Below are 8,309 nucleotides of genomic sequence, written 5' to 3'. Positions count from 1 at the left end.
TGCCTTCTGGCCTTCACCCTCACACTACAATCCAGTGCCCTTCCCTGGTACATTTTTGTGCCTTTTGTTGGCGATTTCACCATTTAAAATGGAAGACACTCCTGACAGAGAACATACATCCGTGTGTTTCATTCAGCTAGTGCTGAAGGTTCTGTTCAAAGCTAACAAGTCAACGACGCATATTAAACAAGATTTCTTCAAACAGATACTTCATGTGTATTTGATGAACAGAAAAAACTTCTGTGAGAGGAGGAACATGGGAACCAACCTCATGTTTCCCCTGGAAGCAATGGTTTGCTACTGACTAACTTGGTGAATTACTGATTCTACAAAATGGAGACTATCAGACATAGATATTCTGAGAATGAAGACCCCATCGTATATGTTCACGTGCGCAGTGCGTGTGGGCATGCACATATTTGTGACTGTCCTATCCTAATTCACTGAAGTCTTGGAAAAGCAAATCTGTATTATTCATTAGTAATACTTGGAGAAAACAGTTACCTTTTGGTAAAGTATATTTACATAATTAGGGATGAGCAGTCTTGGGGTTGGCTTTGTGTTGAACTAGCGGTCCTTTCAGTCAGCACTGATTTTGTGGTACCAACATGAGAATGTACTTGACTACTGTGTAGGAGCGTGGGATGCTGGCTCTAAAGGTTTGCAAATGTTACTGCAAAACATTTCCTTGGTATCGCGCTGCATTCCGAGCAACATTTCCATTCCAGACTCCTGTCCAAGAGTTGGTTATCTGGTTAATAAATGGACATTTGGACATAATATTTTGTTTAAATATCTTTGGACCATGTATCTTTAAACAACTTAACAACACCTATAAATGCCAACTCCCGCTGAGTCAGACCCTCCTCAGACTAACACCACCCACCTATCCAGGACCAGTTTTTTCCCTACTCCCATGTGAGGGCAGTTTCCTTATCTTGCTGTAGCAACCACCTGCCGGGGGCTTCCCAGCTGCTTCAGTTTGCACTGTTTGTCTGGATGCATAGCTTCAGTAGACCTAGAGTAAGGGAGAGATATCAACCAAGCATAGACCTTAAAAAAAAAAAAATAGACACAGGGTGGGTTGATGGTTCAGTTGGTAAAGTGTTTGCTGTGCAAGCTTGGAGACCTGAGCTTCAATCCTTAGCACCCACAGAAGAGTCAGGCATGAAGGCAGGTAGCACTGGGTTCGGTGAGAAACCCTGATATATAATAGAAGGCAGGGGGTGATTGAAGAATACATACAATGTTTACCTCTGGTCTCCACTACACACATGCAGGTGCTTACAGACACATTCATCCACACACGTACCATGGGGCATCCATAATTTAAAAGAAGAAATTTAAATTGAAGCGAAAGGGCAGATTTGTCATTTCTTGCTTCGTCGACTTCCCAGTTAATTTCCTATAAGCAGCAGCATGTGGAGCCCCAGACAGCAGCGGGGTGTGGTTCTAATGCATGAGACTAATGGGCTAGCTCCAATATGCAAATGCCTCGAGTGGGCCTGAGTGTTCTCATCTGCGAAGGCTGAAGATGCACAGATTTCTCTTTGGCATCCCTCTTAGCTGGGTAATGGGCTGATCTTGAGGTCTTCCAAGTCATCTTGATGTTGGAAAGACTTTTCACGTACCTTAAGAGAAGACTTAGTTCACACCAGTTCTGCAAGTACTTCACATCAGACCCACAGAAGTAGCCTAAGAACTGGAGGATATATCGATTTTTTTCATTTTTTTTTTTGTATCACCTTCAGTAGTCAGAGGTCCTGGTAACCTACCAATCCATGACTCAAAAAATGTTGTGACGTTGTTTTATATCTCTCTATATAGCCACACAGTATCCAAAACATAGCCTCTGTCCTTTATTCAATTCAAAGTTTGTGTGTGCCCTGGGTTTGCCAACAGTCTGCTACTTGAAGTAGGTGAGCCATCCAATAGCCTGTCAAATGATTTGTATTAGAAATATGCTGCTCCTCAGGACAGCGAGTCCCACACCTCGCCTGGACAGCATAGTAGAGCTGGCCCAGGCGGGAGCAGATGAGCTGGCCCAAGGGCATGAGAGCAGGAGAACTAGCCCTCCTCCTTACAAGATGCAGCACTGGGTGAGCTAGCTAGGACAGTTCTAGAGAGCTCACCCTGGTGGTTTAGATGTGGGTGCAGGAGAGCTGGCAGGATGACCAACTCAGCTACTACCCAGGTCCAGATCCAGGGCTTTGAGTTGAGCCACCCCAACATCTAACCCATCTATGAACTGTTGGAGTGTGCGAAGGGACAGGTCCTGCAGAACCAAAGCTACAGGATCTCCATGACACAGGGCAACTAGAGGCTATCCAGGAGGAGTCCCTGTGAGGATCCAGTATTATAGTGTGGCAGAAGCCAGAGGCCTCGATCCAGACCCATGACTCATTACAACAAAAATTTGCAAGTAAAGATGTATAGAGAAAAGGTTTTACTGAGAGACACATTTACTGTAGCAACACACTACAGCTTCCACAACAGCTTTTTTTTTTTGGTTCTTTTTTTCGGAGCTGGGGACCGAACCCAGGGCCTTGCGCTTCCTAGGTAAGCGCTCTACCACTGAGCTAAATCCCCAGCCCCAGCTTTTTTTTTTTAAATTAGTTTTCTTTTAAGGAAGCTGCAAGGGGGGAAGGCAGAGACAAGGGGACGGGGAGATGAGTGAGACTTGGGTGCATGCTGTGAAATTCACGAACAATCAATAAAAACTTAAACAAAGAAATGTGCTACTAATCTTAGACAATGAGTCAGCACCAGAAAAATGTTTTCCTATATAGCTAAAAGGAAAAGAATTCATGTATGTTTTACTAATGACTCAGGGAACTGTGTGTGGCGACTTGAGTTGACCGGCATCGTATTTTCAATAACTGCCTCTAAGTGGCTACTGCTAACCCTGTGTATTGGTTAACTTTCTGTTGCTGGGATAAAACACCATAACCGAAAGCAATTGATGGAAGAAAGAGTTTATTTGGGCTCACAGTTCCAGAGGAGGAGTTAGTTATGGTGGGGGAGGCATGCTGGAATAGCAAGCTGAGAGAACGCATCTTCAACCATACACACAAGGCAGAAAAACAGGACTTAGAGTAGGGCGAGGCTATGAACTCTCAAAGCCTTCCTCCAGCAAGGCTGCACCACCTCCCCAAACAGCGCCCCCACATGGAGAGCAACTGTGCGGATATCTGATCTGCGTGGGGCATCTTTCATGCAACCCACCACACCCACCACCCCTAAAAGTCCGGCCTGGACATTTCATTTTTCAATAATCAGTTAACAAGCAGAGTCAGAAAGCACTTGTTAAATGTCTTACTGTGAGCTTATGAAGATTTAAAATAAATTCTACACTACTTTTTGTGAGAGTTGGAACTTTGGTGGGAGGAGATGAATTTCTCAAGTGAATGATTGTCTGCACGTGGAATTGTATACTTCCTTTGTGGGTTAGGTTGATGACTTGGTGGGCAAAGCACTTCGGCTAATATGAGGACCTGAGTTCAAGTCCCCATCTCACACATGTAAAAGCCAAGTGTGACAGTGTGCTCTCAGTGTTCCTCTGCCAAGATGGGAGGTAGAGACAGGGAAAACCCAGAAACCCACGGGCCAGCTAGCCTAGCATACAAAGCAACAGTGAAAGAGAGACCCTGACTCCAAAGGAGGAAGGTGAGAACAGATGTGCCATCACACACACACACACACACACACACACACACACACACACACACGGATATCTTTACCTTGGGCTTCATTATCTTCATTTTGGGGTTTCCTTGTATATAGTCTGAACCTCTACAAATACTACATGAACATTTTGAATGAACCTTGTTTTTATAATCGTTCCAATTAATCGCTGTCCTCATCATATGTTCTATGTCATTTTTCTTAACTTATAGATTATTAAGATAAGAAAGTTCTATAAATATATGACTTAGATAAGCAGTGTTTCCTTGTATACCTGCGACTTCACAATAGAAATACGTTAAATCATGTAGAACACAGGGTATGGGAGAACAAGATCCCATGCCCTATCACCTCAGAGTCAAACTAATAAGAAAAAGACCACACTACATTCAACAAGTTATGCTTTTCTTATGAAAAAGTTGAGCTTTCTACGGATATTACTGATCATATTTTCTTTAGATAATTGAGAATAGGGCATGATAGATTCATCATAAATCCAAAAATCAGTGCTCTTCAGATTTACCTAAAGGAAAAAAAATGAGCATTTCTTTCAAGTTTGGACTCTCCCAAAAGGAATTTGTGTGAGTGCGTTTCACAATTATTCTAAAAGAAATAAGATTTTGTTAAACAATTTAGCTTTTTTTTCTGCTTTGGAGATCTGAGATTTTAAATTGAGCCACTTAGCATATCCTTGTATTATCTTAAGTTTAATAAAAATTAACTTTCTATCCAAAACCCAATAGAAGTAATAGCCATTCCTGAAGAGACCTTTGCCATTTAATATTATGTTCAAAGTAGCATAGAATTAGGAAAGATAAGAATTTCCTCTTTTATAAACTCTTTATCAACCAAGGCGGCATTTGTTCTTGTGATTGTTAAGGTGTGGTTGAATGATTCACTCCCACAAAGAGTAATATTTGATCTTTGCTATATTGAGTCAACAGGGTACAAGAATCATGTCTAGGATTTTTTTTTTTTTTGGTTTTTTTTTTTTTTTTTCGGAGCTGGGGACCGAACCCAGGGCCTTGCGCTTCCTAGGTAAGCGCTCTACCACTGAGCTAAATCCCCAACCCCATGTCTAGGATTTTACTTTGCTTCTTTTCAACAATGTCAGAGAATATGGGGGAGAGAATGTCAATAGGCAGTCCATGTAGACCACAAATGTGGATGACAAGTATTGTAGATTCTTGCTTATTCCCAGTTATTTTGATTCATGTCTGTTCAGAAAAACAGGAAAGCTGTTAAGTGGTGAAACTGCAGTTAACATTGGTACCTTGCATGGTTCCTAACCGGACTTCAATGTAGACCACATGCTTGTTCCATGATAGCATGATAGATAACGGCAGCTTGACATGGTTGGGGGAGGTGGTGGAAATTTTTGACTTGAATTTTTCTGATGTAGATCAAAGGTTGCTGAGGGGGTCAGGGGTTGGGGGACAGTGGTTTATCAAGTGGGTAGCCTGGATTCTTGGGACCCGGGGTTCAGAAAGAGGACGTTTGAGAATCAGGAGAAAACGGTGCATTTGGTTTTGATGTGTTCAGTTTTAGGTGTTCACTAGATTTTCAAGTAGACCTAAAAGTCACATGTAAGAAAATTGAGACATGTGGCCTGTTTCATATTTCCCATTCTCAACCACCATATCATCCTGCTCTCAGATCTTTGGACAGACGCTTCTCTGAAGATACGGATCTTGAAGATCCATCTTTCTTCCCTCACCTGCCCGTGTGGCTGGGATTTGAGCCTGTGGTGCTGCACATGCTAGACAAGAACCCTTATCGCTGAGCTGTATCTCCAGTCCCAAACCTCTCCATACTTGACCCTGTTCGACAATGTCAGGACCCAGCATTCCAACTCAGTCATTTTACCAAATGTTTGATCCCTGGCAAATCATTAGTCTCTCATTTTTAGATCTAAGCTCTGAATCCTTATATTTTAGCATATAGCCTGAATTAATGGCAGAAGCCAGGAAAGTAGAGAGGGACAGTGGAGGCAGGGAGAAGGAGTTCTAGAGAGGGGGAGAGTAGAAGGCAGGTGCTATAAAGAGGGGAATAGTACATGGAAGAGAGCGTTTAACTGGGAAGGGGGCAGAGAGAGAAGGAGGGAGGGGGAGACAAGGAGGGGGAGAGTGAGAGGAAGGGGGAGAGGCAGAAAGGCAAATAACATTCAAGATGTTTGAAAAGGCCATAGGGAAAACAATATGTCTACATAAAATACATATCTGACATATATAAATGTGTTTATACACACACTTTGGATGAAGTTATATCACTTGAAGTGATAACACTTATAGACTATGAATCAAAACCTCAATGCCAGACATGGAAAAACCTTCCTTTGAGTCAGGGTCAGGGGAATTAGAGAGACTCTCAATAGTACAGGCTATCGTCATTGCCCTTGGTCGCCTCTGGGGACTTGAAGTTAAGATCCTATTCCTGAAGACACCACACACTTTAAACATGGGAGTTGGAGGAATCAAGATGCAACTAATCTGGAAGCCTGCTCTCTGAGAACTAACTAGCTTTCATCTGACTAAGGGTGTGGTGCAAGCTACTGGAGGATGGGGGAGGCAGTTAAAAGTCCTATCCAGCTGTAAAGCTATGAATCACAGCAATGACCAGCAGAGCAAGATAGGCCCAACAATGCAACAAGGGAACTTTTATCTTGGGGATAACCAGCAGCTATCTAATTGAACTTAAGGTCCACTCAGTAGGAAGGAATTCTTGCCTGAAATTGTGAACTACCATGGCTGGTGACATTGTGGACCCTAGAGGCAATATACTATTGCTGCTTTCCTGAACCAGTGTAGTCTCTAACTGCATTTAACATTTTATTATTATTATTATTATTATTATTATTATTATTACCCTTATACCCACAGGTGAATGTAGCTTTCATTCCTTGTCAAAGAGGCTTCTTTTTGTAGCAAATGGAGGCCCTTTCAAAGCATACAGCACAACTGATTGTGAGTGGCCAGCCCCAGTGGATATATCCACAACACAAACCTGCACATAAGACTCAGGGGACACCAAGGAAGAGGGGCAATAGAAATCCTAAGAGCTAGCATGGGGGAGTCTACCTCGAGATTGTGTCTTTTGGATAAGAAGGGGAAGCTGCACCCATGAGACCTTAGGGTAACGGAAGCGACAGTGGCAGCAGGGAAACACCAGATGATGTGTGAATGGTGGGACTCTCAAAGCCTACACCTAGACACCTAGATGAAGAGCTATAGGCAATGAATGACGAGAGAGAGAGAGAGAGAGAGAGAGAGAGAGAGAGAGAGAGAATCAGTGTTCTCCAGGACAAGCCCTCTGATAGGCTATCCCATCCCAAGTGGTCAGCTCTAAACAAGTACAAATATAGGCAACACTAAATTAACCCAGCAGGATGTATTTGCACACGCATAGGCACGTACACACTCATGTAACACCGATTAAAGTAGAGGTCCTGGATTTGAGAAAGGGTGGGGATACAGAGGAGGAGTTGGAGTGGGGAGATATGGGCGTGGAAATGATATAAATTTAGTGCTCATGAAACTCTCAAAATAAAGTTAAATTGAAAGAAACATTTAAAAGTCAAGAAAAGAAAACCTCCCTTTAAGAGTGGGATATAGTTTAGTTTCTTCCCAGAGGTTGAAGGGAAGTCTCTACAATTGATAGCCCCTCACGATTCAGACACAGGGCTCAGAGGATCCAAGCTAGATCTGACCTGAAGCCCGTTTCCCGAGGACTAACTTCTGTAGTGTTGGAAGGTGCTGTGTAAACTTCCAAGGGCAGGAAGCAATGAACACAGCTGTGAGGCCTGTCAACCACAACAATGACCAGCACAGCAAAATACACCGAAGGCCACACAATGGGGCTCACATCTTGGTGGTAACCAATGGCTGTCTAATTGGGCTAATCAACAGGAGGGAAACCATGGCTGGTACTGGATTCCTTCCCAACTTCCTGGGACTAACAAGGTTATGAATCTTAGAGGAAGATCTTATGCCCCCACTTTTCTAAACCAACATGACTCCTAACTGCATTCTAAATATTTATCCTCATGCTCACTGATAAGTTTAGCTCCCACCCTTGTCAAAGAAGTGTCTCTTTGCAGCAGACAGAGACCATTACAGAAATCTACTACAGGTCAAAATACAGAGAACACCTGATTCCAAAGTGTCCAGCCTGGACAGGTAAGATACATCTGTAATACAAACCGTGTAGATAGGCTCAGGGAACATGAAGGAAAAAGTGGAGGAAAGTCAGAAAAGCAGGAAATATGCTGTAAGATTGTGACCCCTAGAAGGGACTGGAAAGTCTCACCCCTGACACTGCGACAATCCCTTGTTTAGCTATCTAAAGAAGACTGACTAGATACAACACTAACAGACACGCTCATGTGGCTGGGGAAGACCTCACAGGACCTCATCCCTAAACAAAAAACTACAGCCACTAAAGAGCACTGCGGGTGGAAGAAATATGGAAATTATAAACATACAATTGTCACTGAACAGACTAAGCAAGTTATATTAATTACATGCTTGCACACAAGTGCACACATGAACACACACACACACACACACACACACACACCCTTCTAAATAAAGTATCTAAACGTTTTACCTACGTATCATAGACCTAGT

This window comes from Rattus norvegicus, chromosome 4 (genome assembly GCF_036323735.1).
Source record: "Rattus norvegicus strain BN/NHsdMcwi chromosome 4, GRCr8, whole genome shotgun sequence".
NCBI lineage: Eukaryota > Metazoa > Chordata > Mammalia > Rodentia > Muridae > Rattus > Rattus norvegicus.
Note: the sequence above shows the minus strand (reverse complement) of the source record.